This window comes from Jaculus jaculus, chromosome 1, assembly GCF_020740685.1.
Source record: "Jaculus jaculus isolate mJacJac1 chromosome 1, mJacJac1.mat.Y.cur, whole genome shotgun sequence".
Lineage (NCBI taxonomy): Eukaryota > Metazoa > Chordata > Mammalia > Rodentia > Dipodidae > Jaculus > Jaculus jaculus.
The window spans coordinates 56,526,848-56,539,080 of record NC_059102.1 but is presented as its reverse complement, the minus strand read 5'-3'; the positions used below and the strand labels follow the sequence as shown (position 1 = coordinate 56,539,080).

At 42.9% G+C, this 12,233-nt stretch overlaps 1 pseudogene; it reads right to left on the bottom strand.

Moving 5' to 3' along the window:
* Window positions 1-795: 795 nt before the first annotated feature.
* On the bottom strand, window positions 796-1,943 carry LOC101617480 (annotated as a pseudogene).
* Window positions 1,944-12,233: the final 10,290 nt, after the last annotated feature.

Sequence of the window (12,233 nt, the reverse complement as noted above, 5' to 3'; positions counted from 1 at the left end):
GATCTTCTCACAAAGTAAAGTCCCTGAGGATGTGTGTTACTCCACACCTTTAATCTTGTCAATTTGAAGGCTGACATTTCTGGTTTGTAGAGGGTTCCAAAGTCAGCTTGTGACTGAGTGGGACCCTGCCCTAATGAACAACAGAAGAGGAAGCAAAGGCACTATAAATCAGGAAACGACAAATGACAAGCCCAAAATATAGCTTATTTAAAAATTCTAAATCTGACCATTCATCAGATTTAACACATAATTTACTCTGACATGGAATGTGCAATTAGCACTTCTGATGCAAGCCTATATACCAGGCTTTTTTGGTGGTACTGACCTGGTGTAAACCCAGTTACCTTTTGGGATGGCTTTAGTCTCAGCTTTGCTGTGGACCCACTTGGGTCCCTCTTTGCTGTGCTCCGGTCTCAGGTAGGCTGATTGGGTTAGTGGGTTGCTGCTCTGGTTTCCTATGCTGTATTCTGTGTAGGTCAGTTCTCTTCCCCACGTCTCCGGTGCTTGCTGGAGATGGTAGCAGGGGGAGTGGAGGCTGTAGGTGTTGGCTGAAGTTGTACTGCTGATACTCATGATCCTCTTCCTCATGAAGAAAAAGAGAAAGAGAATAGATGTTCCAGGACCTCCTGCCACTGTAAACAAACTCCAGATGCATGAGCCACTTGTGTATCTGGCTTTACTTGGGTACTGGGTAATTGCACTTGGGACATTAGGCTTTGCAGACAAGCATGTAACCACTGAGCAATTGCCCCAGCCCCTTTCTGTATTTCTTTTCTTTCTTTTTTGTATTTTCACTACAAAATAATTTATTACAACACAAGCATTAGCACAAGACTCCTATGTACAAGCCCAAAGCACTCCAGACCACCCAGCTAGGCGACTGTCTTCTTCCCCCTTGCCTTTCGGACCTCTTCTATCAGATCTTTTAGATACTGGATCTCTTTGGCCAGAGAATCTGCCTTCTCTTTCAGAGCTTCTTTCTTTTCTTCTAGCTCTTTACACTCCCCAGTAAGGGCCTCCTGCTCTGCCCTCTTTTTCTGGCGGTACCTATTGGCTGCAGTCTTATTTTGCTCCGTTTTTTTAAGTTTCTTATTCAACTTTTCAACCTTGATTTTTGCTGCCATCTCCCCAGGAGGATCATAAGGTTTGGGATGGGCAGACCTGCGGGGGACACTTGGAGATGGCACACTACTTGGAAATCCCCCAGAGGTAGAGGGACTGTGCTGGGGAGAGCCAGGGTAGGACTCAGGCTCATACAGATGCCACTGTCATTATCTGAAGGGGTGTCTTCCTCCTCTAAGCACTGAGGGGTGATAGAAATGTAAACTGCGGTGTCAAGTTTCCTATCTCCTTCAGAAATATCAACTTCACTGCCTAGTTCTAAAACTAAAGGAATGATCTGGAGTGGAAGACAGGACCCCTGGAGAAAAGGAAAGAGGTTGCAAGAGGCAAAGGGAGTAACCTGGTCGACTTTTGTTGAACTTTCTGGGAGATGGCCAATTGGGTTCACTGTCTGGGGAGGCTCCTTATCAGTCTCTTGGACTAGAGGGGCAAATAGATCACATGTGTCATCAAAAGTATCCAAAAGCTCATCTGGCATGGTTTCCAAGTCACCCATATGAAACAGGGCATCAAAACCAAACTCCTTCAGATCCATTTTCTCCAACATCCAATCTGTCCTTGAGAAGGGATCCTCCTTGCCGGTGTCTGAGGCACTGACCAACCCGTCCACAGCCAGCCATTTGGAGGTGCCTGACTTAGCCTTGTCGCTGGAGAACCCATGAGGTTTGAAGTGCTTGGCCACCTCCAGGTAGTCGTCTAAGAGACCTAAGCTTTCTTCAGCCCCCAAACCCGACGGGTCGAAGGGGGACATCAAGTCCCCCGCCAACACCTCGCTGCTCAGGAAGCTCATCTCGGTCATGTTGTGGGGTTTTGTTGGAATCTAGGCATGTGCTTATTTCGAAGGTGTCTTTGTCGGGTATAGCAACGCTGCTGCTGGATGTCGTGAAAAGCGCCATGGCTTAAGCCAGTGGGGTTTGCCACTGCAGAGCCTGGTGCTGCGCGGGCACTGCTGCCTCTAATATGCCATGGTGGCCGCACACCCTGCGGGCGGGAGGGAGGAGGGACAAAAGCCCGCAGCGGGCACTACATGGGTTGGCGGGGGTAGCATAAATCTGTATTTCTTTTTTAAAAATATTTATTTATTTATTTATTTGAGAGAGAGAGAGAGGGGGAGAGAGAGAGAGAGAGAGAGAGAGAGAGAGAGAGAATGGGCACACCAGGGGCTCCAGCCACTGTGAACAAACAAACTCCAGATGCATGCGCCTCCTTGTGCATCTGGCTCACATGGGTCCTGGAGAGTTGAACTGGGGTCCTTTGGCTTTGCAGGCAAACTCCTTAACCACTAAGCCATGTCTCCAGCCCCACTTTCTGTATTTCTAATCTGCCATATGGAATTGTTTTCCTTCTGTCTGAAATCTTTCAGAATTTCTTGTGGTGGGAATGTTCTAAGTCTTTGTCTGAAGCATTTCTATTCCATCTTCATTCTTTTTTAAAAAACTTTTTGTTTATTATTTTTACTTATTTTTTTGAGAGCAAGAGGGAGACAGAGAGGGAGAGAATGGGCATGCCAGGGCCTCCAGCTACTACTGCAAATGAACTCCAGACGCATGCGCCCCCTTGTGCATCTGGCTAACGTGGGTCCTGGGGAATGCAGCCTTGAACTGGGGTCCTTAGGCTTCACAGGCAAGCACTTAACCACTAAGCCATCTCTCCAGCCCTCCATCTTTATTCTTGAGGACTGTTTTGCTGGTTATGGAATTTGAGGCTAGCAATTATTTTACTTTCAGCACATTAAAGACTTATTTTTCCCCCTACTTACAATATAGCTTTTGATCTAACAACCACTCTTTTGAATGAAGTCTCTCTTCTCCCTGCTTGCTTTCGTCATCATCTCTTAGTCTCGAGTGCTCATCAGTATGGAAGAGTGGCTTACTTTTAGTTTCCTTTCATTTGTTGGCCTTCAGCTTAATGATGAACTAGAAATAAATTCTTATCCCAACCCTTCTTCCTTCATATAAATGAGACTAAAAGGAAAATGTCCATCTACTGAATGGAGAAAGACACAATAATTAGCAAAAAGGTGTAGCCGTAAAGCCCCTTCAGTCATCATTTCGGACTGAATACTCATTGCTTCAATTATCTTACAAAAACCTATGAACTAAGTCAAGTATCAGACTAGAAGTTCCTCCTCATATCTCCTAGAAAAATAAATATAAACCCTTGCTTGAGTAAACTGTTTCCATTTCACTCATGAAACTAAGCATCTCTCATTGAGAGAGAAATGTTATGAGTAGAAATGGACTTCATATATAGCCAGTTTTAGGTATTAAACATAGCAGGGTTACCATATTTAGATAAATAAATATTTTAGAGTTTTTGGAGAAATATTAAACCCTCAAAACAACTAAGAAAGCTGAAATTAATCTGAAAAATTAATTACTTGAAGTGAATTTGATAGTAGTTTTAACTACTTTCTTCAAAGCACATCTGTATCTAGTTTGTGATGTGGATTCTAGTCATGGTATTATTTGGACTTCTATGAATTCCACTTTAAGACAACTAAACTACTTGGATATGATCTGGAAGGAAGAACAGTGAGTCATAATTCAAGAGCTTTCTGATACAATTCTAGAGACCCTTGAAAGATCTGTGGGCAATGCCCTTATGCCCTTGACTGAGCAATTGAAGGAAATAAAAAGAATATGCATGGCTTTTGCTTTCCCGAAATCTTCAAGTAAGAGGGGAATAAGACATGTTTATGAGAGTTCAGATATAAAATAGATTATATATCTATTATTATCACCAGTATCAGGATCACCAGTATACAGGAAAACAGTATGAAAGAATATGGGAGTTTAATTCTAAAAGCAACACATGTTTTGAAAATTCCTGTTTCAGGATATTCAGGGTATGCACTGTGATTTTTTTTTAAGGTGAGTTCCTGACATAATTGGAATGGAAACTGAGATCCCAGTGTCTTGAATGAATTGCATTATTAAGGACAAACAAAAAATTTGTTAGTTGTGGTGGGGGGCACAAGAGTTGGGGATAGAAGGGTAAGACAGAGAAAGAGAGAGAGAAAGAGAGAGAGAGAGAGAGAGAGAGAGAGAGAGAGAGAGAGAGAGAGAGAGAGAGGGAGGGGGAGGGAGGTACATAGGGAGAGAGAGAGAATGGAGCGGCACTGAATGGTTGACATAGAATCAGGAGAGCAGGAGAGGATACAGGGTTGAATTCTTCTCCACACATTTCCTCCCTAGGAAGCACTAAATCTTCAATAATGCCTGAAAAGATTGTGAATCTAGACTGACTTGTGTGCCCCTGCTCTAGTCAGGCAGAGTAGAAATAGTTTGATGCAGGGCACAGGCAGCCAAGTGAAATAGGAGGCTATAAGTCACAGACAGGATGGCAAAAGCATCACACCAGCCTGTGTAAGGACCTGGAAACCGGCCAAGTTTAGCTACAGCTCTGAGGAGAAAGAGACTCCAGATGACAACTGAATAATGCTAAGGAAGCTCTTGGAGGAGATGGGAGTTGATCTGGAAACCTGAAATATGGATCACACTTCAGCTGAAAGCTATGGAGAAACCAGTGGGAGGAATGTGCAGGGGCAAAGTCACAGAGAGGAGGGTTCTGCTTACTGTGTTCTGCAAGCCAGGCTGTGGGGAAAGCACAGTCCGAGCCCCGACTTATGTCTATGTGTCCCTGGTTCTTATCTTTGAGGCTTTGCTTCCTGCCACCAGACAACCTCTGAAACTTGTTTTCTACCCCTCACACACAATGGTGGAGGCAGACTGTAGGAGACCACAATGGCCAAATGCACAATGCTGTGCCTCCTGGTTGTGATTAAGTTGTCATTTGACGCATTTTTGTGTAGATATGGCTTTTTGGGGCACCTCAGGAGATGTCAAACTCCATAACAGAGCCCTGGGTCCAAAGAACTCACACACAAGTAAATGAAAGCAGACCTGACACTGTGCTTTGCCCCCTGAAATATGGCTGCCACATCTTTGAAAGTCACAAACCCTACTGTCTATCATCCCCCAACGACTCTCCATTGTAGATTCTTGTCAGCTCATATGCAACCTGAATCTCTTGACACTGGGGAAAAGGTGAAGTAAAAATGCAATAAAACCTACTTCAGACGGGATGTGCACTTGAATGTGATACTCCAGTTCAAAGACAAGGTTGGAAACAGCCTAAGATTTCTGACAAACTTGTAATTAATGACCATCAAGTGCTTTTGATTAAAGACAGTGAATCTAAAGCCACATGGAAGGTGACCTAAGTTTTTTCTTTTCTTTTTTTTTTTTTTTAAGTAAGGAAGTTACTTGCATCTTTGAGGGCTATTTAATGGCTATAGACCTTTGGTCAAGGAATTGGAAATTTAGCCATTGGTACGTCACATTCTGTGTTTGATTTGCAAACATCATTTTTCCTTTGCCAAGTGACCACTCAACTGAAGTCAAAAGTTATCTGATTACAGGAAATCACTTGATTGCTCTGGTTACTATAAATATTTTGTGAGCTTGCTCTAACCAAGCACCCTCAGAAAATTTCCATGTTTTCATTTTATTGTGTATATACAACTTGGGTAATGTTCCTTCCATTTTGGAAAGTGCTGTAACTTGAAAAGATGGCTTTCAAAATTACTTACAAATTTTTCCATTGTGTTAAGGTTGTAGGCCATTCCAATATGGCCCTGGTCTTAATATGATAAATTAGTGATGCATACTGTGTTTAGAGGCAAGATACGGAAAAATTCTTTCATGCTAATTTCCTGCCCGTTTGTAATCATTAGGTCTTAAAATTCCCCATATATCTCTGTCAGGTAGATAAAAGGCCCCGATTACTTAACTGCTGCTCAGATATTTCACACACCTGGTTTTAGGTAACATTTCTAGCATAAGAACAGAGGAAGGTCTAAGGAAACAAAACAGGGAAAATGCTTCCAGTTTGCCACATCAAATTTTATTACATTGGGTCATAAACAACCTCAATTAGCGAGGCCATCAAGACTGCCTCTGAGAAGCCATGGTGTGTACATTTCCCTGGGAGCAGATGGTAATTGTGTAAGATCCTTGTACTGTCTTTAGCTCTGGAGATTTACAAGGAGGATGGGACCATGTTTACCAATGAAGCCTGATGCTCTCTTCACCAAATCAGTTGATTGTCAGGGTCCAGCCAGACCTCTGGAAGGGGTTAAGTAGTAGTCCAGGGGGAACACTTGACATCTGCTCCACTTACAACGTTTTGATCTTGTTGTTTTTGGCTTCTAAAGGGAAGATCCACAATGAAATGTGTGTGTGTTTGGGGTGGGGGTAAAAGAGAGAGAGAGAGAGGGACAGAGAATGAATGAGCACAACCCAGTGATGACAAATCAAACAAAGGCAAAAGAACTTTGTTTTTAGTTTTAAAAAGTTGGGTGGGATTCTGTGCTCTGACATAATAATAGGAAGAAAGACACTGGAGTTTCCTGTTTGAAGCCTTTTGTGACCAGGAATATAAACCATGTGGATGTTTAGTGGTCATTACTTAATATTTTAACATGGGTGTCCATGAAAGCCAAGTATGTACTTACTCTGAGCCACATGCCCTTGGATTGGCTGAGCTGCTGGAATGGAGACTTTTCTCTCTGCTGCAGAACACAGGAATTCATGGGAAGTTTAGGCAGAAGCCTGTACTAGATAGAGGTCCAGCGGCCATGGGGTTTGCCATTTGTACCATGTTCCTTTGGAAGTACAAAGGGAAGTCATAGGAAAGGAATGGGAATGGGGTGGGAGGTAGCTTAAAGCAGGTTTCTTTTCTTTTCTTTCTTTTTCTTTTTTTACTTCTTTATATATTGACAAGTTTTATACTTGAACTTATTCGCTGATTTTAATTGCTAAGGTGTTCTTAATAGCTTAGAAGAGTAGGAAAGCGAAAGGAGAGAGGCAACATTGCTGCTGTAACCTCAAGTTGTGGGGGAGCAGGGCTACAACCTCCTAAACCTTCGCCTGTCTTGCACTGCCACTGACTGACTCTGCTCTCTCCTCTTAGATCCTGAAGGCCTGGGTGTGCTGATGGTGGTTCTGGTCAGGGGATTTGAGCACTAATGTATCTTCCTGCCCTGACTCCCAGTTTTAGTCTCTAATCACGATTTTTGTTTTTGGCACCTCTAAGAGAATGACATAGCAGAACCTACAGAAAGCTATCAGGAAGCTGTGGTGTCCACTACAATGTCTCCTTCCACCTGTACTTGGAGGCTGACGTTAAAACTATGGCTGCTTTGAGGTTCGATGTGTTCTCTTGGTCTACTACATGCATTTCATGTACATTTTCTCAGACATGTTCTGAGTAGCTTTGAGTTTTCCCAAACAATGTTTAATTGTGGGTGCAAAGCTAGCTTTGTGAGGAGCAGAGAAGTCAAGCCCAGAGTTTGGCAACAGAAAGCTTATGAGGAGGAAAGGGTAACTTTACTACAAGGGTAGGTTGTGTGAAGACAGAAAGTCAGGTTCAGCTCTTGCTGGGACCTAGTTAATATAAGGGAATCTAACTTCAGCTGAATTCTGTGACTTTGGATCTATGAGATATCTGGTATTTTGTATATGGGTGTAGAGGCCATGAAATTGACTTATCCTTGGGCACAGGCATGCAAGTGGTCAAGGTACAATCTCCCTACACCTGGGAGTAGGTATCTCAAATCCTGTTCTTCAGTCAGTCTTCAGGGACTTGTGGGTAAGTGTATGCTCAAGAGTCCAGGTCTAGCAGAGTTGACTGGAGGCCTCCTAATGACAATCCCATCCACACCCAGAGATCAAAGGTTCTGTTGTCCTGTGAATTACTTTGGAGGAAGATGTGTCACACGTGGCTGCTGTTAGGTGGAGCTGGCTCCAGCTACATCTTTGTAATCCAGCTGCCCTGGATATCCATCTCCAAGCCCTGGATTCTGGGTCCAGCCATCTGGAAAGGGTATAGGGCCAGGCCCCAGCTGCCCTTCATCTGCCTTTCATGTCACCTGGAGTCTGCTCAGTGAGATCTACTGTGAGGGCTTAGAACTAATCTCCCATAGTTTATGAGCCCAAATCCATTTGTAGTGAGGAAGACCCCAGCTGACCAGAGGCTTAAACAAATGTCCTTCTTCATGGTGTTCCTATGGCGGGACTCAAGTTCCACACACATGATGTAACGCAGAGCTGGGACAGGCTTTTTGCTCACATGTGGCTCAGAAATCATTTACAAAGCAAACAGAAAAGACATCCCTGGGCAGGCCACTTTCCCCTTGCGTTGGGCCAGGCCTGTGCTCCTAGAGGGCTCATCTGATCTGAAGGTGCGATTGAAAACAGGTGTCCACCCAGTGCCTATAAAACATATACTGGCAATAGGGGAGATGCTTGGAAATTCCTTCAACTAGTAGAAATATGGAGACAATTCCCAAATCTGACTTTGCCTCAATCTTTCCAGATCTCCAGCCCCATACCTCTCTGTTAAAAAAAAAAAAAATTACAAAAAAGCTTGCAGGGAAACTGGGAGCATATGGTTCCACCACCCCATTCTGTAGAAAGAAATGTGAAAAAGATTAGAAAGACTGTCAAAATATCAAGCTTGGTCTTGCAGGGTTGGAAAAGTGGTTCTCCCTCCTGCCTAAAACTATCGCAGGACACCATCAGGGTGACTCAAGTGACCTTGAGCCTTAGAGCTAATAGGAACTCTGATTTGGATGCAAGATTTATCCAATTTCTATTTGGCAAACAAATACAATGTACTGCTGCTCATGTTTGGGATAAACACTTGATTAGATTCTTTTAAAATATGACTATTTCTGCCCACAAAAGCAGGGACTTTAAGGCGGGTGGTGTCCAGTGGGTGGGAGGATTGGATCTCCTCTATTTGTTGTCAGCAAGAGCTCCAACTTTTTCCTACCTTGCAAGCTCATTAAGCACACGCTTGAATGTGGGGCTACTGACAACGCAGCTGTATTTCATTTGTAGATAATTGATGCAATAAAGGTAATAACCAAATGCGATCTGTTGACTCCTGAGCTAATTTGGGTGTAGATGTTACAGCGCTTGTGCAGCTGGGAATGTTGCCATCACACAAATCTGTTTGAGATAAATGCACACGGTTCCTGGTCCCTAAAGACAACGAGGAAAAAGAACAAACCATCACCTACATCAAGAATGTAAAACTACATGTCCATAAATATACTAAAATCAGACTTCATTATGTAAATAGGTGACATTAACCCTTTATACACCGGAAAGGCCAAATGTTAGCACACAGGCAAGAATGTTTTAGACATTTTTAGTGTAGAAACCTGAAAAACCTTTATTGTAAGGGTGTGGAACAATCATTTTTCTGCCTCCTTTTTCTGCATGCAGATTTGATTTTCTGTATATTTCCAGAAGTTCCTAGCCTTCTAGCATCTCTGATATTTTTGCCTGGACCTAAATATTTGTGTTTAGAAGATAGAGTTCTATGTCTTTAATGGCAGCAGCTAAGATGGATAGCTTCAACAGGAAGGAATTTGGAACAAAGGACAGATACTCAAAGAGAACTTGGGATAAACCAGAGACAAGAGTCTGGTCCTGGTTGCACCCAGCCCACTGGCTCTTTTTATATGCATGCTGAGCTGAAATTTGGTTTTAAATGGCTACAAAACCCCCCAAAAGAATATTTTGTGAACATGAGAATTATATGAAGTTTAGTTTAGATAAATTTCAACTCAAATGAAGTTTTGTAGAATGCAGCCACACTTTTTTTTTAAAAAAATTTCTGATGGTTGCTTTGGCTGCATTTTAAACATTTACCTTGCAGTTTATACTAAAAGTTTACAAACCTCTGGGCCTAGACTACAACAGTACTAATATGTTCAAATGAAGAAAAACTAGGCTTGATTGTGATGCCTATTAAATTGAAAATTTCATATTTCCAAATCAGGACACAAAGAGAGGCCTTTCTTACAGGGCCATGGTCATTAGTGTGTTTCTGAAATGTCCTAACCTTTTCTCCCAATGCTGACATTTTGGTTTCTTACACAGTTTGTTTGCAAACATTGTTTCTCATCTACTTGGAAACCTTGTCCTACTAATACAGCATTTTTTTTATTTCATTTTTGCACTAAAGCTGCTCCATGAATTGTTTTCTCTAAAGATAGTTTTTAAGACTCAGGTACATTAAGGTATAATTAATACATAGGTTTATAGTTCTAAGAGTTTTAAAATATTTTTATTTATTATTTGTACATGGAGAGAGAGAGAGAGAGAGAGAGAGAGAGAGGGAAAGAGAGAAGAGAACATGTGTATTCCAGGGCCTCTAGCCACTGCAAATGAACTCTAGATGCATACTCAACTTTGTGCATCTGGCTTTATGTGGGTACTAGGGATGTGAACCTGGGACAGCAGGCTTTGCAAGTAAGTACTTTTAACCTCTGAACCATCTCCCCAGCCTATAGTTCTATGGATTTTTTTTTTTTTTTTAGTTCTATGGATTTTGACATAGCTACCATCACAACCAGGATATAGAGCATTCCTATTAGTCCTGAAAGTTACTTATTCCCTTTAGTAATCAGCCTTTCCCCCTCTTTGGACTCTGTCTGTGGGGGCTGTACTTTCTGTTCCTATAGCTTCACCTTTTCTATCATGTCACATACATGGAATCAGAAAGCAACAGACATTATTTTGTAATAAATATTTTAAGGGTATGATTCATTTCCCTCAATTACAATTTAGAAACTCTTAATAGATGATTTTTAATTATAGTTTGGAGCAATCAAATAATTAATATTAAATCCATTTTGATGATCTAAAAAAGAAATTAACAATTATTGTACATATTACTAAGCTTGTTTGTATAGGTACAATACTTATGGGGAATAGCTTCTGAAGTTATTATGAAATGTTACTCCTAAAAAAAAATTTGGGGCTGGCGAGATGGCTAAGCAGTTAAGGCCCTTGCCTGCAAAGTCTAAGGACCCATGTTCAACTCTGCAGTTCCCACATAAGCCAGAAGCACAAGGTGACACAAGCAGAGGTCGCACATGCACACCACCTTGTGAGTTTGATTGCTAGAGACCATGCTACACCAATTCTCAATCTCTCTCTCTCTCTTGCTCTCATATTTTTTTTACAATAATTAAACGTTTATTATTTCCAGAATTCAGTGAGTGTTATACATTGTCAAATGCTATAAGAAACATAATTACCCCTATTTCAAAGACAGAAAAACAGGCCTACAGCCTGGACCCCTCCCCTCCCCCTTCATCTCATCTGAAAAAGTGAAAAATAGCAAGAGTGAGCCTCAGAGAAGTTAAGTAGCCCAACCAAAGTCACTGAGTGAGTAAGTGAGGAATCTGGCTTAGAATTCTCAACTTGCCTGAGTCCCCAGCTTATGAAGTAACCCTTGTCCATGTGTCTGTCTCTTTTGAATTTGGGGCTTTGTAGAATTTAACTTTATCCAAAAATCCTAGTGAAGGAATGGAGCTCACACTCAATGTCCAGAAGTGAGGAGATGAGTGTCCTTGCTCAGGAACCTTTTCCAGTCCAAATGGATCAGAAATGCTGCAGGAGGATCAGGAGTGCTGTGCAGGGATCAGAACTGCTATGTGAGGATCAGGAGTGCTGCAGGAGGATCTGCTGTGCTGTGTGAGGATCACGAAGCTGTGAGAGGATCAGGAGTGCTGCGGGAGGATCAGGAGTGCTGCGAGAGGGTCAGGAGTGCTGTGAGAGGATCAGGAGTGCTGCGGGAGGATCAGGAGTGCTGCGGGAGGATCAGGAGTGCTGCGAGAGGATCAGGAGTGCTGTGGGAGGATCAGGAGTGCTGCGAGAGGATCAGGAGTGCTGTGGGAGGATCAGGAGTGCTGCGAGAGGATCAGGAGTGCTGCAGGAGGATCAGGAGTGCTACAAGAGGGTCAGGAGTGCTGTGAGAGGATCAGGAGTGCTGCGGGAGGATCAGGAGTGCTGCGGATGGGTCAGGAGTGCTGTGTAGGGATCAGAAGTTCTGTGGGAGGATCAGGAGTGCTGCGAGAGGATCAGGAGTGCTGCAGGAGGATCAGGAGTGCTACAAGAGGGTCAGGAGTGCTGCGAGAGGATCAGGAGTGCTGCGAGAGGGTCAGGAGTGCTGTGAGAGGATCAGGAGTGCTGTGAGAGGATCAGGAGTGCTGCGGGAGGATCAGGAGTGCTGCGGGAGGATCAGGA